General features: G+C 40.2%; 1 protein-coding gene across 1 annotated transcript in view; it reads right to left on the reverse strand.

Moving 5' to 3' along the window:
• The window catches only part of npffr1l2 (neuropeptide FF receptor 1 like 2), a 77,092-nt gene extending 52,751 nt beyond the window's left edge, over positions 1 to 24,341 (reverse strand). Inside the window, exons 1-3 of the mRNA XM_026188196.1 lie at positions 24,310 to 24,341; positions 24,120 to 24,215; positions 17,786 to 17,880 (exon numbers count right to left, since the gene is read on the reverse strand). The gene's annotated coding sequence lies outside the window, so the exon portion shown is untranslated. The remainder of the gene's footprint in view (positions 1 to 17,785; positions 17,881 to 24,119; positions 24,216 to 24,309) is intronic.
• Positions 24,342 to 25,285: the final 944 nt, after the last annotated feature.

Raw genomic sequence — 25,285 nt, forward strand, 5'->3', positions numbered from 1 at the left:
ATTTCAGTGAAAATAGACCAATTTGGAGAAAAAAGGTAAACAATTGAAAGAAAACCTGTAATGTAAACAAATGTCCATTTGTGCTGCTGGACATCCGAGTAGACATTTATTTTGAAAGTTGCCAAAGAAGCAAAATCTAGAGGTTTGTGATTGCAAAACATAATCAGGCAGATGGAACAGATGAAACAGGCTAACTGAGGATTAGGGCACATTTCAAATCCCACAAGGTTTCCAGATTTTGTCGATCATTAACTGTTAAATACATGTAAAGTAAGTTGGCAAGAAAGACAAATCAGCTTAGGCAGCAGCTGCTTTGCTGGCACGTTACCGGGTTTTGATTGCAGCAGACATTATCACGTTAATTAAAGGAGCACGCAAATAACCCAAATAGGGCATGTGGTGATATGTCTGTGACCAGACCTGCTCAGTGGCCGCCGCCACCTTCCTCGCAGCCGCTTTTTTTTAGGTAAAATATCAGTGAACATAAACTTGTCTAAAACAGAGTCAGAGTCAAAAATCTGTCAGCAAACGCTGGTGTGAAATTTATTGGACGTGACTGTAAATTACAAGATTTTATAAAACAAGAGATTTGGATGGCTTTAGTCTTTCAAACAAGTATGCACCAGTTCATTATGTCCTTAGGCAAGTTACTGAATGTCAATCTCAATGGCAGTAAATAAACAGCTCATTAATAGATGAAGTACACCAGTATGGGAAGACGAACAAAAAAAAGTGGAAGACGGGGTGTGGGATTAGACGACGTCCTCAAACAGAATGCTAAGGCTGTGGTTCTTCAGCAAAAGTTAATTATGAGTTATGCCTCCAACATTCTGCCACGTTGTAATAATTTACACAAGCTGCCGCTGTGATGGTTTTTGTTGACAGGGACTTCAGTGACAAGCCTTTTGGTAGATGAGAGCAGAGTGTTGAATGAATGCATTTAATGGGGGAGGATGTCAAACTTGGCTGACAACACCAATTTTGTATATTTACAAAATGTCAAAAAGTACCAATCTCTGCAGAGACCAAAAACCTGCCAGCAGTACCCAGACCCATGTGTTAGCAAATGGAGTGTACAGATGCACAAACACTGGAAATTCAAATACACAACGCTTGGAGCATCATTTCCTCAAGGCTGGCCAAGAATAGCTAAATCTAGTTGCTTTGTCAGATGCGTTTCACAGAGCTTTTCCTATCATCATGGTAATGAACTAGCCTCTCCTTTTCCTAAGCCATAAACTAAAAAAGGATTTATACTTCCTTTCCAAAAGACCTTGAAACCTCAGGCTTTCTGTTGCTACAAAAGTGTTGATTGAGACCTTAGATACACCCTGTTCCCTCTGAATGCATTTTGTAGAATGAACAACATAATTGACACCAAGCAGCTGTACAATCTTGTGCAATACTTTGTCTTACTGTGTTGTTGAGCATGCTGATAAATTATTTGCATAAAGTCCCACCATACCTCATCAATAACCAACATAAAGAAAAATGAAGTGTAAAATATTCTGGCATCCTAAGGAGGTGGTCTGTTTTTGCATAAACAGTTCTAGGAGCACAGTAAGTCATGAGCATGGCTGTCACATTGTGACATTTATTTTAATAATCACACACTTATGTGTTTCTTTGTTTTGGATGTGTGATGTGATTTATCTTCACACTGTGGCAACACAATGACTACCCTTCTTAAAGCTTTCAGAGACAGGCTAGTGCTGAACCTGGAAACGTTGTTGTTTGCAGTAAGTAGTGTCTGCTGCCAATTAACTAGGGGGCTAGATCCTACATGAAAAGCACATTTTCCTGATGAAAAGTGCTCCAGTATACACAGTAGCATGACAGGCACCATTAAATGTAGTCCCAGACTTCTGTAGAATATAATCTGCGAATGTCTCTGCCAAAAACAAAGAATTTTACCTTGACGAGGGCAATTTCCATGCGGGTTACTCTTACTCGTCATAACCATTGTGCTGATTTAAAGCATTTTTTAAGCCCAGTAAGATGGCAAAATAAGGTGCATGTTTAAAAATATAAAATTTTTCTTTTGAGGCCTTCATTTATGTCTTTAAGTTAAGTTTTGTATCTCTAATATCTTTAAATTTAGAAAATATTCAAGCGAAACAAAGGAGATTAGATTACACCTCTTAAAGAGTTTTAATTTTCAGGTTGTGAAAGTTATTGTCAGGGGTCGTGTGCAGAGGTGAGGAAGAGATGACCCACAAGCAGGACTCTTGGTGCAGAATGAGGTTTATTGGAAACGGAGACAAAAGATGACAGGATGGCTGGCTGAACTTAATGGACTGGTAGACTAACTGGCTGACTGAACTGAACACGCGACAGGAACAACATCATACCATCACATGTACATCAATGACACGACAAGGGCTGAAGGGAACAGAGGGCTTAAATACATGACTAACAATGACAACAATCGGAGACAGGTGAGTGAACAGCTGAACATAATGAACTAATGATAAATGGGAAGAGGACTGAACATAATGCACACAGACCCAAGCTAACACAATAAAACAGGAAGAGGAACAGGCAGAAGATAAACAGTGAACATGAACTGAAAATACTGGGTCAACGACCCAGAAACCCTGACAGTTATTTACCTAAGGTACACTCTGTGGTGGCAGATTTCTTTTCTCATGTATTAATCACATATTTCAATCATATCACATTAGTAAGAGTAGTGTCACTTTCTCACTTGTATGCATCTGCACTACAGATGGGCCTTATACTCCACACACACAGGCCATTGTAATGGGAGAAGTTAAACAGACACTGAGACTCCTTCTGCTTATTAGGGATGTAAATCCTTAGGTGACAGCCAAGCAGAAAACAAGTCAAGTATAAACTCACCACAGCAGTATATACTGTTAAAAATTGTGCAGAGTGTAAGTAATGTCTGACAAAGAGCTCTAACCTTGTGATACAATCATTTTTGTTGGTTGCTACCCAGGCTGCTGCTTGTTGACTGTAAAGATAAAAGCCAAAGTAATGAATGATTCCAAAATATTACATGTATCCACCCTTCCTTTCATCACCCTTTAGTGTCTTTGTCTGCCCTTTGAAAAAAAACAACAACTCATTCTTACAGGATTATTGCATGCAGGTGGTATATACAATAGCATACAGTGCTGTGAAAACGTATTTCCCTCCTTCCTGGTTTTCTTTTCCTTTCTTTCTTTCTTTCTTTCTTTCTTTCTTTCTTTCTTTCTTTCTTTCTTTCTTTCTTTCTTTCTTTCTTTCTACATTTTTTGCATAGTTGTCATACCTATATGTTAAATTATGAAGCTTTAACCGTATTTTTCGGAAAGCTGAGATCAGTTTCACTAACCACACTCAGGCCCGATTATTTCTAGACAAGTTGAGACAATAAATCCTATCCGAAATAGAACCTGTCTGACAAAGAGAATGCCAAAAGATCTTAAAAAGCAACGCATCATGCAACTGAGAAACAAAGCCAGTGAAATCTAACAGAAAGAAAGAGTTATAAAAATACATAAATACATACATAAATCTCACTGGACTGACGGAGGTTTATTGCGATATTGGAGCTGACGCTGAAGCTGTTTTTCTAGAATTTGATTACAGGCAGACACAGAATGAGTATCCATGTCCCTGCTATGAAACTGAGTCCTGCTGCACCACGGACACTAAGCAAATACTGTATTAGTGTAATACATAAGTTTGTATGTTTTAGCAATTATTGGAGGGCACCACAGGTGCATGGTGGTGGGTGGATAGGCATTTCCTTTCGCCAACACGGTACTGAACAAAGACTGTAGGAATCCCGCCTGCACCTGCTTTCAGCCTAATCTTCACATGCTGTTCTGCCTCACTTTGTGCTGGCATAATAAGTTCACTTCCCATGAACAGCTCACCTGGTCTACATCCATGCTTATCACATAGCAGATGACTGCAGCAGGAGTAAACACATGAAACTTAACTACACTCATAACACATCTCAGATACAAGAAAGAACACGAGATCACATTAAACAAAACTCAAATCGTGACAGGGATGGATAACATTTGGTGGAAGCTTAAATTAGTGAATACACACCTCATATTAAAAGACAATTTCCTACCGAAGCTTCGTTATGTAGGTGTGGCTAAAATTTTTCTCCTGTCTTTTCCCTCAATCTCAAACATGCTCTTCTGGCACAAAAGCCTGAAGGGAACACAATGAAACCTGAGGACTCCCTGCAGCTGCCATTCATTTCTTTGTTCCTTGTTTATAATAAACCAACCACTATAATTTTCAGACTGTTCCTGCTGAATTTGAGACAACCATTTTCTTCTCCATGCCCTGTACATTTTCTTAAAACCACGCAAACCACAGTGGAGTGAAAACAGCAAGGAAAGGACAAACAGCAGAGAAGCTACTCTTTTCTCTTTCTTAACCTGACTGGGGCTGGAGGAAGACTCCCCAGCAGGTCAGTATTTGACGAAATGTGCCGTGTGGTCACAATCTGCCCGCTTTGTTTCAGAATTTTGTCTTTGAGCAATGGTTAAGAAAGCGTTTATGTCACAATGAAGTTGACCTTTTGCATTTAAATGTCATCACTTTGTAATTTTATCCTTTCAGACATTGTCACAATTTGAGTATTCCTGAGGTACAGCCAAAAAGCATTTGATGTAAAGCCACTGTGACCTTGACCTATACGATATGACAACAATCTGAAAAAGTTATGCCTCTAATTGTCCGAAACTATTTTGATTGGTACCTTATTATGGAAACTGATATTGTCATACAACCTGGCAAACAAAGCCTAAACCTAAGACGTACTGTATGAACACTGAGGCGTGATTTCTGTCTCTGTAAGCTGGGTCTGAATATGCATCTTACTGCTGAGCATGAATACACTCATCTTCAAATCAGCCCAGTGTGGCGACATGCAGTCAGCAGTTCTTTATGTAAATTCTAGCTGAAAGAAACACGTCGATGAAGAAAGCACGTTTGCACAATTTATAACAGACAAGCAGGTGGAATGTTTACGCTTACTAATACTCTCACCTAGGTAAGATAAAAAGATGAAGAAACAAAAATGAAACTATAAAACATATAAAGAAAATATGTTTCTCCACATGGGCAGCGTGGTCAAATCAGCGATATAGAGACAATCCTAGAAACAAGGAATGTAATGGCAAGCTTAGAAACACTGAAAGGCCTTGTGAAGTTTAAAGGACTGTACTCTTTGTTCTGATTCAGAAAAATGTGCTCCACCGCTAATGGATAATAACCCAGTGCATACTACAAAAGCAATGATTTTCTCTGGGCAAATAAATGGGATATTCTTCAGTGCCCGAGTTAATCCGCCTCAGCCCAACGGAACATGTTTTTTTGAGATCCACAAAAAAGCAGCAAGAGGAGGTGGCTGCAGTCAAACTGTGGCAGAACATCTCAAAGGAGGAACACAGCATTTGTCATGGGTTTGTAAACTTCAGGCAGTCAGCCAACTATAAAATCAAGATCTTATATTTAAAATTACATTTGTTTGTCAGGTTACGGCTTATCAAATCAAATCAAATTCCTGAAAAGAATAATTATGACTTTACAAAGCACAGCATCAATTGCACCTCTCAACAGAACATCCAGAACTGATGATCCTAATGAACCCTGGTGTGTTCTTAACACAAAGCTGCCAGTGGAGACGGCTCTCGATAGCAAGCCTGACTTTACGTTTGGGTTGTTCCACATAAAATCAGTTAAATTTCTTTTTTAAAAAAGGTCTCACCTGAACTACATAGAATTGTTCTTTTTTTCTTAAATAATTCAATCAAAAAGAATAAATTGAGAATTTTTAATGAAGCCTGAACAAGTCTCATGCTCATACTAGAAAAGGCAAACGACATATTTGTTTGAGTTGTTCCTGACACACACAGCTTTTTAATTCACCCTAACTTTGACAGCCTTTTTGAACACTCACCTTCTTAAACACAGGTAATACACCACATGACATTTTCAGGGCTAAAAGGCACATTAAGCTCTGTTAAACACCTGCAGCCTGTTTGTGTTTGGCCCCATTTCAAGTATCACAGTGTAAAGCCAAAATCTTTTGCTCAGGACAGTTTTCACATTTAACAGCTCCCAGCCTCACTGACACATTATAGATTACAGTTTCAATAACTAAAACAAGTGCTGCAGCAGTTTTATACCATCAAAAAGAGAAACATGTCTTAGTACTCAGCACGTTACACCTATTTTTTTGATAATTTAGTTGAAAATCTTTTCAAAAGTTTATTCTGGGCAAACATTTTTTAGTTCTATCACCATGTGGGATAGCTGACTGGTCAAGTTGTTTTTAAAAAAAAGTGATGTAGCTAGGGTAACAGTGTTACCTTGCTGTGCAGCTAGTTACTATCAAAGTGCTCTTGTAAGTGGATAATGCTAAGTCACTCTGCAGCTCAATTTTTGCTCCCTGAACAGATTGAAAAATGTTTTCAAAAACTCAGTGATAAAAAAAAAAACTGAGTACCTGAACGCCTGAAAACATGTTAAAGCAAAACAGTTCAACCAGTGTGATTTTCAACAGTTTCTAAAGCATCTGAGGTAGACGAGCCAGTCAGGATGAAGAATGAGACAGCTATCATGAATAGTGAAGTGTACGAGAGGGGAGGAGGAGGGCAGCAGTCTGTGTGCTGCAGATGAACAGCCAGGTAGAGGAGAAACAACAGGTAAGATCAAAACACACAATGACCACAGACCCTCAACCATCAACCCCCAACAGGCAGACAGTAGCAACTGTAGCAAATACAATCATCTGTGCAACACTACTGACTATTAATCAATAGTGTTCAATTACAAAACAGTTTGCAATCTGCTTGACAATTACTGATTAACAGTTTTAGTCCCAATTCAATAATAACACTGTGTGATTGTGAAGCAGACAAAAACATACTGCATGCAATAATGTTATTTCAAACCTCCAACATGAAAAAGTATTCATAGATAATCTAATATAGAGGTCATGATTCTGAGTTTTGGAGCCAGTGATTTCAGTTCTCTGTTTAATATTCTCCGTGTGACTTTTGATTTTATTTAACATTACTTTTGCTTAGGTTGTGCCTTCGTTTGGAACTCATCGTTCGTGGTTATTCTTTGAGGTTGTTTTTCTGTCCTTTGTTATCTGTGCCTAGTGGGCATTTCTTTTAGGTCTCCTGTGTTTAGTCAGTCTTGTGTTCATGTTTATTTAGTTTTTGTCTATGTCAAGCTTGTGTGTTTCGTCTGTCTTTCAGTGTTTATTCCTGTCTCTTGTCTTATGTGCATTGTATTAAGTTTTGCTTCCCCTGTCTCGTTAATCAGATTTAGTTCACCTGTGTTGTTGTGTGGCAGAACATCTCAAAGCAGGAACACAGCATTTGTCCTCGGTTTGTAAACTTCACACAGTCATCCAACTATAAAAACAAGTCCTTATATTTAAAATTACGTTTGTTTGTCTGGTTAAAGCTTGCCTTTAAACAAATGCATTCTCGCACACAGACAAAGGATAAGGCAATGAAAAGCTCCTCCTTTGACTGCACACTAAATCAAAATATGATCGTAGGCTGCTATTGGCTTTTGGCTCCAGAGAAACAGCCAATCAAATTCCTGAAATCACTTAGGACCAGTGTTGGGTAAGTTACTTTAAAATAGTAACTTGGTTACATTACTAGTTACTTCTATCAAAAGTAACTCAGTTACGTCAAGTTACTTGTTACTTTCAAAGTAACTAGTTACTAAGGAAAGTAACTTTGGTTTTACTCAGAATTCTCTTGTTAATGTGTTTCTTCCATAACTTTTCCAGACTTCTAGCTTGCTTACTTGCCACAAGTGCACTGTGCCACCTACCAATAGAAAGGAAAAAATAATGTGCATATTTCCACGAGAGAAATCCCACACCTGGACCGTCGTTGATCGCCGACATGATTCTAGCCTACGTCACAGCGTCATGTGCGCTTTTTACATTCAACACAAAAACTGCAGTCGTGGTGCTTTCGATTGTACTCAGAACTCGGAAATTCTGCCTTCTGAATAGGAAGATGTAGGCAACACCAGACTGCAGATGAGCTGCATACAGGGCTGGACTGGGACAAAAAAATCGGCCCGGGCGTTTTGACTGACCAGCTGCCATTATAGCAAAAATCATAGCCTTTGAATGAAAACAAACACTGTTGTGACAGTGATGTTCACTGTTTTGATGGTATATATGCATCAATCTATCAATCGTTTGTTGTAAGATTCAGATAATTATTTATTAAAAGCTAGATATTTTAAATGTGAATAAGAAAGAAAAGTATTTCTTTGTGCCCCCCTTTCCCTGTTAATGCCCTACATGCCCCCCTGGCAACACTTTGCTAGACCCGCCCCTGCACAGTTACCAGCTGTCAGCTACCTAAAAAAGGATCCTGGTGTTATTTGTCTCTCAGAAACAGTTCATAACTTCCCTTCAACTCATTCATGTCACCTAAAAGGTAAACCTGTTTCTCCATCACCTGTTCAGCTCTGATGATCCAGTAAGGACATCTCCTGGTTTTATCTTCATGTTTCCCTCTCACCACATATCCAAACCGACATCATGACCAGCAGCTTTTTTGCAGCTGTGGCTCCAGCAAACATCAGCTGATACTAGAAAGTAATATTAAATAAATTCTAACAACAGCTGATCAAGCTTAAACGTGCTGCTGTTGTTTAGCGCAACATCCGCTGGTTTCTTCTTTCTGGCGCAAAGTGAGCGATAAACAAACAAGACAGAAAAGCCGATCAGCTGATCATTGATCAGTTTCATGATTGAAGTAGAAACGGGAGAGGGAGGGGGGAGAATGAGAGAAGAAGAGGCAGCTGTACAGCGTAAACACAGAATAACTCCAGCTTTTTGTCTTTTTCATTGTAGCTGAAGTCCGGGACAAACTGTGTTCCTTTTCACCTCAATACGGAGCGCGTAATATTTTCTCTGAATACAAGACGATTCCATTGTTTAGGGGATGGTTGGCCACTCTAATAATTAACTGTATGAACAAAATAAAGTTCACCATCAGTAACATAGCACCACCCAGCTGTATAGAAACCCCGTCATGCTAGCTAGCATGCAGTACGAAAAAGTCAGCACAATGAAAATAAACTCCACCTAAACTTGGTTTATATCTGACCCAAATAAACTACAGGTCATAACTTCTTACCTGAAGTTCAGTTCACCTGACACTCGGACCGGCGGCCGCCTTGGGTCTCTGCTCTTCCTGCCTCCCCTTTCCTTCATCCACCTGCTGACCTCCACCACTTGCTAATGTTACTGAATCTGTGGAAGCTCCACGATAGCCACCACACGAAGTAACGAGTAACGACCCTATCTAAATCCCAGTAACGAGTAACGCGTTCCTGATTTTGGCATAATAACTAGTTACCGTGTTTGTTACCACAATAATAACATAGTTACTGTAACGCGTTACTTAATAACGCATTAGTCCCAACACTGCTTAGGACTTTACGAAGCTCAGCATCATTCCCCCGTCTCATAAATCAGATTTAGTTCCTGGGCGTGTTCCATCTCCCTAATTACCTCGTATGTATTTATCCCTTAGTTTTCTTCTGTTCCTTTTCGCGTTTAGGGATGGGTATCGTTTAGGTTTTATCTGATACCGGTGCCAAACCGGTACTTTTGAAACGATGCCGGTGCTTAAACGGTGCTCGAACCGGTGCTCGAACCGGTGCTTAAAGAATGGAAAACACAAACTTTGTCCACAAACCTCTTATGTTTTTATTTTTAGCAGTCTCTTTTTTTCTGCAAAATGATAACCAAGTTAGCCTTTTCTGTTGATACAACATATCTCATTTCGTTGGAACCGGTGCTCAAACAGTGGAAAACACAAACTTTGTCCTAAAACCTCTCATGTTTAGCTGGGGGTTTTTTTGTAAAAAGAATTGTTTGCCATTAGCCTTTTCTGCAGCTATAGGGCATACAGTATATGGTATCACACTATCAAACAAGAAGACAGCAACTACTGTAACTACGACAGTGTTTGCTAGTTCACCTTACGGGCATTAATTTAATCACGCGGTTAGCCTACTCAACGTAAATTACACACGAACAACAGAGAAGACCGGCTGCTGCTGCTGCCATCATCATCTGTCATCATTTCTGCTACACTGGCAGGGCTAGGGGCCAGGACTCTCCTCTTTGGGTTCTTGGGGGATGTTGCTAACTCCGGGTCCGATAACAGGCACCACACGCACAGTAGATGTGCTCGGTGTGAGGTCTTGCAGCAAGCTATCAAATATAGTGCATTTCTCTGCATTTAAAAAAAATGCTATGCATCGCCAGGTGTTTCATCAGATTCGAGGTGGTACCTCCTTTGCACAGTATCACCTTAAAGCACTTGCTGCAGGCTGCTGAGTTTGCATCTTTTGCTGTGAAGTACAGCCAGACCTTTGACCGCTTCAGGCATTTTTTTGGTAAATGGCCTATAGCGCTTTACTAGTCCCTAAGGACCCCAAAGCGCTTTACACACGGCGAGGCTGCCGGACCTCTGACCACCACCAGTAGGCAACGGGTGAAGTGTCTTGCCCAAGGACACAACGACCGAGACTGTCCAAGCCGGGGCTCAAACCGACAACCTTCCGATTACAAGGCGAACTCCCAACTCTTGAGCCGCGATTGCCCCATCTGTGTCGCTGCTCTAAAAGAACATACGTGGCCCGCCTATTATCCTTGGAAAGTTAAAATGGCAGTAAAGCTGTCTTTTAAATATTTCTAACATTTTGAGTTATTTTCCAGTGTTAGAAAGTCAGCACTGCTCAGTGTTAGTCTTTGTTAATCTTCAAAACTGACTAGGTTACTTTTAAACATATAACACTGTCAAAAGTGTTAATTTAACACTCAACAGTGTTGTATTTAACACTCAGAGGAGTGGACCCATATAGACACTCTCTAGTGTTAATTTAACACTGGAGGTTTTGCTGTGTATCACATCGTTTTCAGAATGTGCAGCATTATCTAAGACAGATTGTTTTTCTTTCTCAGCATATTTTCCAGTATTCTCCTTTTCCATATTCCTCCTTCAGGTGGGGCAGCAGCCAGACCACAAGCTTTCAAAAACACACATTACATTGTTACAGTCGTTACAAAAGGCTGACAATCAATCAAGCACTAAATGATGGGCCTGGACATTGAATTGGACAAACCGTACTGATGGTTCAAAGCATCACAGTGGCTACAAGTTAGGTTAAAAGTTAAGTTATGTGAGAGAAAGACTCTCTTTGATCATCTCTGTCATAGCCTCTTGTTCTCTAGTGTTCCCTGAAAACACAAATTTAGTATCACGCTTCTTCTCATTAATATTCAAAGTGTTCACTAACACAGGTGTCCACCTAAAGGCATGGAGCTAAGACGGGCTAATTCAAGCTCTCCCTCTGGAAGTTAGAAATGTCAAACTCAGAAGGAAGCAGAATTACAGCCTTGCAGTTTTAGCTCTTCTAATATATGAATTGGAGAGTGAAGACATTTAATAGGTGGGCAGCAAAGATAAATGTCACCATGATCAAAAAAACTTTCTTTTGTTTTTTTTCCCCCCTTGAAGAATCATCAGGAATTTGACCTTTGAAACTGAGCATCATCCTCAGAACTGTGATAACTCTGAAATAAGAAAACTAATAATATATTTGGTGAATATTTGGTGTATGTATTTTAAAATAAATCAGACCATCATTCAAACAAAGTGGTATCTGTTTTTTTGTGAAAGCTATTCAGAGGAACGAGGAAAGGCAAGCTGCTGCCAGACTGGAGCACCCTAAGTTAATATGAGCAGGTACAAAATTAATATGTAAACCAGAGGATTATAGAGTTTATAAAATCAATAAATAAATTAGTATATACATATATCAGTGCATACAAAGGTTGTTTCAATGCAGTGCAGTAACACAACATTTCCTAATTTGATTTGCTTTCCTCTCACTCTCAGTGACAGACACTGGAGTTTGTTCCCATCCTGGCAACAAACTGTTCCAACTCCTGCAATCTGGTAGAAGGTTCCGCATCATCCGGGCAAGGACAGAGAGACTCAAGAGGAGCTTCTATCCCCAAGCCATCCGGGCCCTAAACACACACACATCATCTATAATTGACTGAGGCAGGACTCTCTTCCAAACACTCTAAACCAAGGCACAATGTACATTCCAAATTCCTTTAATTTTAAACATGTTTATATTGTCTATTCTGTAAAATAGTCAGATGTCTATTCATATTAATGTACAGAATTCACCTGCTTGCTGCTACTACTGCACATTCACCCAATATATATACTATATATATATAATGTTCTGAGTTGTTTTCAGCTCTGCACCATGAGCACATAAATGCTTCAGATAAGGAACGAGAAATCAGTAAAATCAAAATCCTGCAAAGGTAGTGCATTCAGGGTGCATCTTGCAGTCTTTTTCATTGTCCAAGTGCAAACACGACTCTGAACAAGTTGGGACGATGTGTAAATGAAAATTGAATGCAGTGATTTGCAAATCTCATAAACCCGTATTTGATGCATAAAAGGACGTAGAACGTTTAAACAGGGAAAATGTTCAATTTTAAGACATTTGTTGTAATGTACTGTAGATGATGACATGTTCAAAGTCTTTGCAATTGATCCACAATTTGCACATAGTTCTCTGCAGATTGGTAAGCATCTGCTCATCTTTACTTCTTTAAAACATCTTCTGGATGCTCTTTTTATACTCGGTCATGTTACTGAACTGTTTCCAGCTATTTGCTGCTCCCGTCAGCAGCAAGGAATTGAACATCATATTTTAAATAAGCTTTTCATGAAATGGTAAAATGTTGCAGTTTAAACATCTGAAGCATTTTTGGTGTTCTATTGTTTTTCATTCAGTTTTTTTTATTTTTTTTATATTTTACACAGAATCCCAACTTTTTGAATTGAGGTTGTGGTAAACGACAACAACAAAACAGATCACTCGCATTGCTGCATTAAACAGACTTTTCTTTCCAACCTTCTGGCTGTCCCACTTTTATGGATTTTCACTCTATTTTTGCAAAGAATTCATTATTGAAATTCCAGTTAAAATGCCTCAACAGTGATTCCTAGAAGACAGGCAAGAGACCAGACAGTAGGAGGGATTAGAGAAAAGGAACTCCAATGTCAACTTATTGTCTTTTACTTATGTTCATGCTAACATGCTATTGGCCAAGCACGAGTGAAATGATGAGGAGTTCCCTTGAAGTGTCAAAACAACCACTAGAATGCAATATTAACGCTGCACTGGGAATCTATTAAAATCTACAAGTGTTCACCACTGGTATAAACCTGTTAAGCAACAGAACAGCTTTTAAGGTATAAAGTAAAAAGCTTTATAATGTATCACTGAAAAATCTCTGCCCAGCTAGAAAAGTCACATACTTATATTTTGTTGGAAGACAAACTTTGATGGCAACTAATTTCAATAAGTTTATGCAATGTCACAACATGCTTTTCCACCCAGAGTTGTACTAGAGCTTGTACTGATGATTGGAGAGTTGGACCACTTCACAAGTCTTCTCCAGCACGTCTCACAGATTCTCAATGAGGTTAAAGTGTGAGAATTTCTTTCAGAGTGTGAGCCTGATGAATCCTGCCATTGTAGAATATGCTTGCAGCAACAGAGCTCTGATCTTCAGCTGTAACATTGTTTCTTCACTTTTTCAGAAACAAATATGCAAATGAAGCTCATCACACCAGTTCACAAGGGTGTTCACTCCAACTATATAGCAGGAAATGTCAGAGTTACTGTGAGTAAGATAAGTATCACTGCGTTTAGGCAGAATTACAAAATATATTGGTTAGCATGGGAGCTAGCAGTTTTGTTGAATAAAGACAACGATGAGCTCAGGGCTCGCAAAATTTCAAAATCCCTGGTAGCCCTTCGGGCAGGGACTCTTCAGTTTTTGGTAGCCCAAAATAAATTTAAGTAGCCCGAATAAAAAAGAGAGCAATTCTTTGATTGATGTTTTGTTTCCCGTTTTGTTTCCATTACAATATTATACATTAAAGAATAATATTGTAACGGAAACAAAACATTAATCAAAAAATTGTTGAAACACAAATTACAACACTGTATAAAAATTACAGTCATCAACTCAAATACTTGGTTCTAATTGAACAGAAATTTCTATGAACTTGTAAGAACTGTGTAGGACATGAATCAGTCTGTGTCAGATCCTGAACTTGAAATTTCCACTGAAGTCACGGGTAAGAGACAAGTGGAACCAAGATCGAGGCAATTTGCTTTTTGAAGTTTGCAAAGACTGCCAAATTGTGCCAGTGGTAGTTCACTCTTTGCAACATAGTACGCTGTTCTAAACAGATTTTTCAGGTTTATTTTTAGTATGTTATTTGCAATTGGTGTTTGTTCTGGGAAAGATATTGCAGACTGAGCAATAATGCATTTCTTGCATTTCTCATGGGTTCTAATGGGGGCCTTTCTTAAAATGACTGGTCCCAGTAACAAAGGCGCTTTTCGACTCAGAAATCGAGAGAAAACCAACAACACACCCGGCAGAACATTATGTTATTTACACGGGTGCACATGTGCGCATTCGCTGTCAAAATAAAAGACGCGCACCGATGTAATTCATATTTCAGAGTAGTAATTGTAAATTACTTCGTGTAATCAAGATGAGAGACCACGGCTATAAAAGCGAAGGTGGATTTGGGAAGTCTGTCGCAGCCATGTCCTGTCCGTATACGCGAGCAGCCCATTGCGGAAGGTGCAAGATTGATAAGGAGAGTCCTCAGAATTCAGCGTATATTGCGGGATAGACAGGATCCTTTAGCTCAGCGCGACAGTGTGCTCATAGAGAGATATCGATATTCCCGTGAGGGTATTATTTACTTAACCAACTTGTTGACGAGGGGGTGCAGGACCACCACCTGTCTTTTTTTCCTCTGCCCTTTTCTTGGTTGCTGTTATGAACAAACTAACAGAGTATTACAGGCCAGTATTACCTTGCCAAGAGACGCAAAGCAATCTAAGAGATAAATATTACCATTCTGTAGAATACTCCTGTATTCCACTTTTACTTGTTCCCATGTTCTTGTGGGTCCTGTTGTGGCTCTAATGTGAAAGGGGATATAATATAACATATTATAATATAATATAATGCCATATGATATTGGACAATATAGTGTCATATGATAGATCTACCCTACCGCCTACTGGTGTTGGCCAGAGGGGCCGATGGCGCGATATGGCAGCCTGGCTACAACCGTAGCTGCCTCCACCAGTGTGTGAATGTGAGAGTGAATGAATAGTGGCATTGTAAAGCGCTTTGGGTGCCTTGGAAAGCGCTATATAAATCCAATCCATTATTATTATTATTATTAAATTACCTACGAGTTTGATTTGTCAGCAACTTTCTGCCAGCCCTCTCTCCTTGCTTTTGCAGCCTTTGCAGTTTTCTCTTGCGTTTTAATTAAACTCTGAAACTCCTGAAATCCCTCACTCAAGAGTTCTTGCTCTGCTGCCGGAAAATACCGAGCACGCCCCTTCGACATTTTCGCCGACCAATCAGCGGGTTGCCGATCAATGTTTCTACTATCGATGCGTAGCCCCTTTTACGACGCACCAGATAAGAAGTTGCAACGCGCGTTTGCGTCCATATAAAAAGCAGTGTTTTTGTCCACTAGAGTGGGATTTTCACGGCACATTCTGCACCACATCTCTGTGCGTTCATCATTTGTTTGAAGCCAGCTCACCTCCTGCAACCACTTTCCCGAGAATACGCGCTTCTTTTGTGGTTCGGACTCCTGACATTTCTTTGGAGGTGGAGGAACATCACAGTAATTGCTTAAAGGAGCTTCTTCGACATCTTTAAGAGTTCTAAACAAATGTCTGTCCTCCTCCAGAAAATCTTATGTACGCAAACACGCGTTGCAACTTCTTATCTTGTGCGCGTTTTTTATATTGACAGCGAATGCGCACCTGCGGACCACTTATGTGCAGCCCTGGTTATTTAGCTCGTCATATTGCAGCCACAGAAATTATTTTGTCCATGAAACCATAAAGCTGCACTTTCTTTTTGCCTTATAGTCTGATTTGTCATAACTTTTCCGTTTTGTGGTCACTTCTTCACCCTGACCTGTCTTATTTGGCTCAGCAGAACTAAAATATATATCCTGCTGCTTTTACACACGCACTAACATAACACTCAGCGATTCTCTGCGCGATCAACCTCTCATATGTTTAAGCTGCGGGAGATTTCACTTGTCATGTTTGCATAGTAAGCTAATGATCGATAAGACGATGTCAGAGGAATTGGTGCGCAAATTATCATCACTCACAGATCAGTGCTGTCGCTCTCTATACACAGTTCGCGCGATTGCAAAGTGAAAGCAAAAAACAAGCGCAAATTCAAACACGATTTCAATATGTCACATATTGACAGTGGCTCACCGATGACAATGACATAATTACCCAGCTACTAACTGTGCCTGGATCTATGAGACGGCGCTACCTCAGGAGTGTTCATCCAGACTCTCCTGTTGTTTGGCCTTCCATCCCCGCGGTGAGTGGAATTTATGAACGTCGCGGATCAAACTCTCTGTTTCTTCGTCTGTTTCTGTTAATAATATGTCTTCTACTTCGCTGAGAGTGGCGCTTTTCAACGCTCGATCAATGACTAATAAAACGTTCCTGCTGAACGATTTTATTCTTTCCAAGAAACTGGACTTCTTATTTCTAACCGAAACCTGGCAGCGCGATGGTGACTTTTCATCCTTCATTGAACTCTGTCCGAGTGGGTACTCATTCATCAGCCAGCCTCGGACGTCGGGTCGAGGAGGAGGTGTCGCTGCAGTGTTTGGAAGCCGGTTTTACTGTCGCGCAGTGTTGGTCGGACATTTTTCATCCTTTGAACTACAGCTGGTTAGAATTGGAAATAAAGATCCATTTTACTGCGCTGTAGTGTATCGTCCACCTGGCCTAAACACTATGTTTTTAAAGGAGTTCAGTGACTTTTTATCCTCGACTTTGAAGCTGTCCAGACTGGTTATAGTCGGGGATTTTAATATACACGTTGATGATGACTCTGACCTCTTTGCCAGAGGTTTCCTTAGCGTCATGGATTCTTTTCATTTTACTCAGCATGTGTCTGGTCCCACACACACCAAAGGACACACACTGGACCTTGTTTTTACTTGGTCATGTGACCAGGGCTTGCTTGCTGTCCAGCACACGAGGCTGAAAACAAAAGGCGACAAAGCTTTTGGAACTGTGGCCCCCAGATTGTGGAACTCTCTCCCTTTGAGCCTGAGATCTGTGGACTCAGTGGTCGCTTTTAAAAAACAGCTAAAAACCCATCTTTTTAAACTTGCTTTTAGTTGATTTTTATTTTTAGGTTTTAGCTTCTGTGAAGCACTTTGTGATTTTTATCTTGAAAGGTGCTATATAAATAAAGTTTTACTTACTTACTTACTTTACATTTCCGAAAGAATGCAAAAGCATTGACATATATTTTTCCTTCCTATGACAGCCCGACGGGCAGGGCAGGGCAGGGCAAACAAGAACATAAAAAGCAGTCTGGCATATGCAACAGGGTGCTTCAAAAAAAAGTGCAGTACTGGGGAGATGGTATCATCTGTGAAGTGTTTTCTGCTACAGGCAAAGTGAAAATCCAATGCACGATTTAGCTTCTTGTAGCAGCTCAAATAGTTAAGCTAATGGAGTCAATGGATTTTGACTGGGGAGCGTGGCAAGAACAGATGGAGAGCTTTGCTGGGACAACGGGCTGCGCTGCCTGAGCTTTAAAAGATTTACTCACCTGGCACTTGATCCTGGTAACGACTACTGCATGGGCTACGCAACGGAGGATGTTTTTCTCTGTGTTAATGTCTCACTGGCTGGACTTCTTCTGGCCTTAAAAGATCCAAAGAAGAGAGAAGGCCTTTAGGTCTATCCTGCACTCATAACATTGCATGCAACAGGACCTACAGCAGCTGTGACAATAATCTCCCAACATGTCAAATCAGTGTAACTCTAAAGAAGGAGGAAGAACTCACAACACGGTTCTTTTTTTCATAACTTCAGGTAACACAAGCATTTCTGCCATTGGCACATGCTTCATTAATTATTCATAACTTTTAATTAGTGGAAACAGGAAGGATCAGTCAGCAGCGCTCAGAGACACACAGTGATGCTACAGTTTAAACATTTGTTGTGCAGCAGCTGTCTTCAGGAAGATGGGATGTTTTTATTTAAAGGTCTGATGTGTCGACTAAAGTCAAGAATATCATTCTTGATATGGGTTTCCCCCCCCAATCTGCTGCCATAATTACTGTGCTGTTATTGATGACCTCATCAGTAACTAACAAAACATGGCAACGAGTATCTTGGTAATTCGTTACTAATTAGTTGTCTGGGCTATTAGTATTGTGCTGCCGGTTCTCCTAAAATGTACATCAGTATTCCTCTCTGGGCCGACTGGAAGCTGACAGGCTTCTAGGCAAACACGATACGTGCAGTTCATTCCCCTCCACAGCCTGCAGTGACTATTTTTAAGAAGCCATCATTCCACTTTAAGTTGACCAGAGGGAAGTAGAGATAAACAGCTAAATAGTGTAAAATAACATGGTGCCACTGGTTTTCCTTTTATCCTCAATTTTTTGAGTCACCAGCTTCCAGCCTCCCCAGTAAGACAGCAGCTTTAGGAGCCTGCATTTATGTTCTTTCCTGCAAAGGTAACCTTTACCCGACTTCTTTTCTTTTTAGCAAACAAGTGCAATTTTGACCCTTTCTGATTCTGATTCTGACAGTTCGTCTGTTTTTCCTACTACAGTAGCAAAACAAAGAAAGCCATCATGACAGCTCCTGGAACTTAGACTTTAAGTGTTAAATGAGTAAAATTACACAAAAATGTTAACTGAAAATGTTCTAGAAAACAAATGTTAATGTCGGTAAGAATACTGGAAAAACTGACAGAAAAACAGTTAAAAGACTAGAATTGATTTCCTCCTTATTGTAGCTATTTATTGGGGTTGTTGTAGCTCAGGTCAGCCACTAACCAGAAGGTCGGTGGTTCAATCTCAGGCTGCTCCAGGCTGCATGCCAAATATCCTTGGGCAAGATACTAACCCTATGTGGTGGTCAGAGGGTCCGGTGGCACCAGTGTCCAGCAGCCTCACCTCTGTCAGTGCGCCCCAGGGCAGCTGTAGCTACAATGTAGCTTGCCATCACCAGTGTGAATGTGTGTGTGAATGACTGAATGTAGTGACACTAATATTTAACTTCTGAATAATTTACTTATCAAAACAAAGACATTCACACCATGAATGAAAAGCAGACACAATAAAGAGATATTTGACAGCGATGAAAAGAAAAAATGGGCAACGCTTTGGAGACAAACAAGAAATAAGGAATAAATTAATCATCTGCAAAAATGAAGAAGAAAAAGAAGCCAAAAAAACCATGACATGTGACAAAGCCTCTTTTGTTCAACTGGATCAAACAAGATCAGTGCATTCACTCAAAAACTTGATATTTATGTACTCAGCATTCCCTTCATCAAGTCGCCTTGATGAAGGGAATGCTGATTCCTGTGAGCATTTTAGTGAATATACTAATACCAGTGATTTCAGAGCGATCAGTGATTGCACGCCTTAGAGAACAAATCGTTCCCTTGAGAGCACCCTTTCAAAAATTCTCCCCAAGATCCATTTAATGCAGCTGCTGGTCTTACTTCTGCTGAAGAGGAGCAGGTCATCCAGACAACAATGTTGATGTTCAGTGAAAAACACCATCCTTGCAGCCCAAGACCAGTGTTGGTCAAGTTACTTGAAAAAAGTAATCAGTAACTAATTACTGATTACTTCCCCAAAAAAGTAATCCCATTACTTTACTGATTACTTATTTTCAAAAGTAATTAATTACTTAGTTACTTAGTTACTTTTTAAAAACACGATTTACAACCTGAATAGGTGATAAAGTGATAGATCTTTCAGCCCAATTCTACTTTTTCTGCATAATCCATCATACAAAATGTAATCAAATGGAAAAGTCCCTTTTTAAAACTTGTTTTATTAGTTTTAATCTTTTAACTTTATGCATCAAGCAAAAATTTAATTATATGCACCATTCTCTGACTGGAAGAAATTTGTTTAATATTTAAACCTATTTTCTGCACATTCCAGCACATAATTCTTTTTTCTTTTTTGTGTTTACACTCACTCTTTCAAATAGATGCAAGTAAAACACAACAGAAAATAAATAAAATCAAAGACTCAGCGGTCCTTTTGCTCTATTTTCACCTGTAAAGCAGGAGTAGGGTAGGCGGAGGTTTACCCTGGTGCAGGTGTGCCGCGGAGGTGAGTGGAAGAATTTTTTTTTCGCTGTAAAAATAAGTTGTCTTCCCACGCACAACGGACACTAATGTTTTTGTCACTTTTTATGGAATCAAACTCAAAGTAAGGTCAGTACTTCCACGCTTTAAATGCTGCACCTCATACTCTCTCCCGCACTCGATATATTATCCACTGTTGATCTGCAGACAGCTGTTGTCACAAACGTCGCACTTGCTTAGGTCACTGTCATGAGACATTCTTGCAAAAACATCACCGTTTGAGTAACGCAGTAACGCAGCGTTCCTACGGGAAAGTAACAGTAATCCAATTATCGTTTTTGCAATAGTAATCCCTTACTTTACTCGTTACTTGAAAAAAGTAATCGGATTACAGTAACACGTTACTGCCCATCTCTGCCCACGACTGCTACAGAAATACGTCTTGAACTCTTGATAAAGGACACTTACTGTTACAATTCTGCCAAAGTCAGTTTATATTTCACTTTTCTCTTTTTGAAAAAGCACAAAGCTCACAGAGAAATCTAGATGTAGAAAAGAAACTACTAAAGAACGTGTGCTACAGACACGAGGGAAGCGGGTAATTGCCTGTTTTAGAAGTTTTGCCCTTCACTTGTGAAGAAATGCTGCTCAGTCCGAATCATCATCCAATTATTCCAACATGCCAGGTTCGTGAAAGCATGCATGCACTTGCGTTTCTTGAGTACATAATATACTGTGAATGCAGTATGCTGGACAGTTTTAAGTACCTCTGAATTGGCCACTCAACTATAGATTGTGGAAAAAGACAAAAAACATGTCACGGTTCTGAGTCAGGTTCGACCCAGCATTTTGGTTTATTTTTGAATGACTGTTTTGTTTCTCTGATGCTATGATGATTATTATTATTAGAGCTCCATGTTTCTGTTTATCCGTGCTTAAGGATTTATTGTTTCATGTATTGTTTGAGTTGCATGTGTTATATTCTGTCTGCGTCTTTGTTTAGTGGTTTCTTGTTTCCTGTTCTTTTTGTGAAGGTCTGTGTCTCATGTGAGTGTGTTCAGTTCTACTGCTCCCCTGTCTCGTTAGTCCAATTTCTCCCAGCTGTGTCTCCCTCCTGTTACCCATTCCCTGATTACCACCCTGTGTATATTAGCCCTGTGTTTTCCTGTGCTCAGTGTCGCGTTGTACCATCACATTATGCCTGTGTGTTTCTGTTCTCAGTGTTCGCGTCATGTTTGGTCTTCATGCCAGCAATCAGGCTGAGGTTTTGAGTTGTATTCAGTGTCCGAGTCTTGCATTTGGATCCTCCTCTCCATCCGCCTGCACACAGAGCCCTGACAAAACAGCACACCAGAAGTACTGCATGGAGAGATGTACAGCAGAAGCTAGCATGGGTACAGTGACACAGAACACACTGATTGAAGGAGATGAAAGACTGCCACTAACTTGTTCAGTCTGAAGCAGCAAAACTTGAGGTGGTTTGGCTACATTATGTCTGACATTCGATTTTTAGTATGAAGAAAAATCCTAATACTTAACTAAAACTGGTCAACTGACATCTTTACCCAGACTGATGCTGTCTGGAATCCTTAGTAATTTTGTTTGTATTTGGCAATCCGTGCTTCCATATTTCAGTCCTTGCAAATGTCAGCGCCCCACAGGCTTCTTTTTTCTTTTTATTTATTTATTCATTCATACATGAGGTCCTACCTGCACTCCAAACCAGCAAACTGGAGGTGCTGGTGTAACATCGAACACCTTCAGTTCCTTTGGTACGTCTGTGCTTATTATTTTTAAAAGGTGAGGCAGTGAATCCGAGAACCTCCACCTATCAGATCAACAAGACTGTTATTCTTTGCATACAAAGGCTCGTAGTGTATTACTTAAGATAACTTAAAAGCCACCATGTAACTTCGCATTCCATGTTTTTTCCTCTTAAATCTCCTGTACTGTACTAAACACACACCAAAAGCAAGAAAATTTCTCTCTGACTGTCCTAAATTCATCATCGAAGAGCATGCACAACAAGCCTGCTGCAGCTCGACTTATTTATATAAATAAAAATAAAAAAAGCACCAACCAGGCCCCTTTAAATCGCGCCACCAACTTTAATAACGAGATAGATGAAAGGTAAAGAGTTTGTATTAAATCATTTGATGCAGTGTTTGAAGGCTTCTGAAAAGCTCACGTTTGAATAAGTTTAACAAACTGCTTTGCTTTTTTTTTTCTCCTCTTCTTCTTCTTTAGCGTTTTTCTTAAGCGCATCGAAGGAAACAGATACAGGCAGTAGCAGTTTTTGATACGGGCGACACGGGCGGTTGCCCGGGGCGGCATCACGTGCATGGGCAAAAAATAAAAAAATTGCACGTACTCATGCTGCCTCGACATCAGCCAACGCATATTGGGAATGGCATTGTCACCGATCGGTTTTCTATCGCCCATTTGCTGGGAGTAAGGGCGCCCTCCGTTTGCGAGGTGCGCCTGCTGCTTGCGGCACAGGGAGGAGAGGGCGGGGCGGCGGGGGGATTCTCTGGCTGGCTGGAGCAGCATCTAATAACCAGCTCGCAAAATAAAACAAAATAAAGACAAACTAACAAACACGAAAACACCAGACATTATGATACAGATTTATAATTTGCGCCGATGTTTTTTCGAAATTCTATACGTGAAAAGTGAGCGCGAGAGCCCTCGGCCTGCTTGCTGCTGAAGTCAAAGTAAAACTTTATTGTCATCTCCGCTACAGTCCAGAATATAGAGAGACGATACGGCGAGGCTCCAGTTACAGCAGTGCAAGTAAACAAACAATATATATATATATATATATAAGAAGAGTAAGAAAATAAATATACACTTTAGGACTCGGGGTAAAGGGATCAATAACAATTGAAAATTTATAATTTACAGTTTGATTATTTAAAGTCTCACACACAACCCGTCGAAAGGGGAGGAGAGCCCTGCTGCTTCCAAATAGACCACATTTCATTCATAATGTTGTAAATCCAAGCCCATAATGTATTCGTGATTTGAATCCTGGGTTGTGCGAAATCTCAGAAATAAACCCTAGACAAAGTGAACTAAGGTGTATGTTTATTAGGTTATGTTGTGGTGATCCCTGAGTTGGGGGATGGGTGTTCATACTGGAGTGCAAAATTAAAACCAATGGAAGATGGACAAGAAAAGTTCAAAGCCATCATGTCTTCAGTTTAGAAAAAAGAGAAAAGAAGAGGAGGAGAAACGAGCAAAAGATGCAGGTAAGCAGATGTGTGTTTGGATAATGGCAGGTCATCCTGAAACAATCAGAATCAGAATACTTTATTAATCCCTAAGGAAATTACGTGGGTTACAGTTGCTCCAAGAAGAAATGGTAAAAATAGTAACAGACTAAACTCCAAACAATACATTATGTTACATATTTTAATATTATTTAGTCATTGTCAATTGTTGATTTGTTCTGTTCTCATTGTATGATGAATTATGATGGCTGTTTGGTAGCTGTTTGCATTCTATGCATACTCTCTCTCTCTTCATATGTGTGTGTGTGTGTTTCTCTGGTGAAATCCAGTATGGTTCCGACAACAGTTTTATGTTAATGTACAATCCATAATATGTTTTGTGTGTGTGTGTGTGTGTGTGTGTGTGTGTGTGTGTGTGTGTGTGTGTGTGTGTGTGTGTGTGTGTGTTGGGGGGGGGGCGAGGGAGTGTGCGCCCAGGGCGCCAAACAGGCTAGGACCGCCACTGGATACAGGGGATGTTATCCCCCAACCCCCTTGCTTTTCTTGGCACTGAGGTGAAAGTAAAATATGTGAAAATGAAAACCTACCTCTGTGGTGTCCGGCTCCACTGCTGGAAAAAGAGTCAATAGTAGAGGAGAAGCGACAGAGGTCCTCAGCGTAGCGCGCGGCGCTCAGACATCTAACTGTTTACATAGTTTTAATAAAGAACCATCAGTAATGTTCCTTCAGAAAAACAGTCACAATTTAGAAGTCCGTCTACAGTTCATAGGAAGTTACCGGCGGTCTGCAGCCACGTACTCCAGTCCGACTGACTGCGCGCAACAGAGACAGCGATGTGTGCCGCGGTGAGCAGCACACTGAGTGTCTCAAGCCACGAGGTCCATTTATATGTTAAACCCGGTTTATATAAGCAAACGTGGCAAATAGTTCCAACAGATCCTCACGACCTTCCGATGAAAAGGCAGACAGCAAATGGATTTTATATCAAGTGTAAATACATTTTAACGCTGCAAGTTAGTGGCAAAGATAAGATCAAATTAGTTTATTGCCTTTCATTGGAGACTTAAACTTCAGTGGTATCGCTGCGGCGTAATGAAAGAATGAATGCAGACTTTTGAATAAATAACAAATGAATAACACTAAAAATAATAATGATATAGTCCACTACAATACATTTCCCAAGTCCGCAAAAAGCCATGTAATAAAACCCCAAAATAAATGTTTTTTGTTGTTTTGTTGTTTTTGTTTTTTTGACAGGGCCAAAAAGTGTAAGCTACACTACACTACACGCTAGAAAAGTGCTCCTCTGCAAGAAGAGGGTGTACTTCAGACATGGGGCGGCATAAGAGTGGGGGAAGGTGCACTGGTGGACTACATCTTACAACGGGCTGCTTAATCAGAAGGCGGTGGTTAGATGGAGGAAGTTTAAGACGGACGATTGTCGCACATAACTCACATCCCACTATAAACCTCTTCCTTTGCCACCTCTCTTTGCTGGGTCCCTAGTCTCCCGGTATTCTCTTCATCGCGCTGACTATCCACCAGGTTTCCTTCACTTCTTTCCTTTGTCTAGAGCCAAACACCAAACAGCTGACCTTGAATCTTGCAGCAAGAGCTGTCCCGCTGACATAGTACTGATTCCTAATCCTGTTACTGATGATGATGATAACCCGGATGAAAGCCACAAGCTGAAACACATCTGTCAAGCAATTAAGTTGTTCTTGTACACCACAGGTGTTGTTAGAGCTGCTTC

Source organism: Astatotilapia calliptera, chromosome 12 (genome assembly GCF_900246225.1).
Source record: "Astatotilapia calliptera chromosome 12, fAstCal1.2, whole genome shotgun sequence".
In the NCBI taxonomy this organism is placed as follows: domain Eukaryota; kingdom Metazoa; phylum Chordata; class Actinopteri; order Cichliformes; family Cichlidae; genus Astatotilapia; species Astatotilapia calliptera.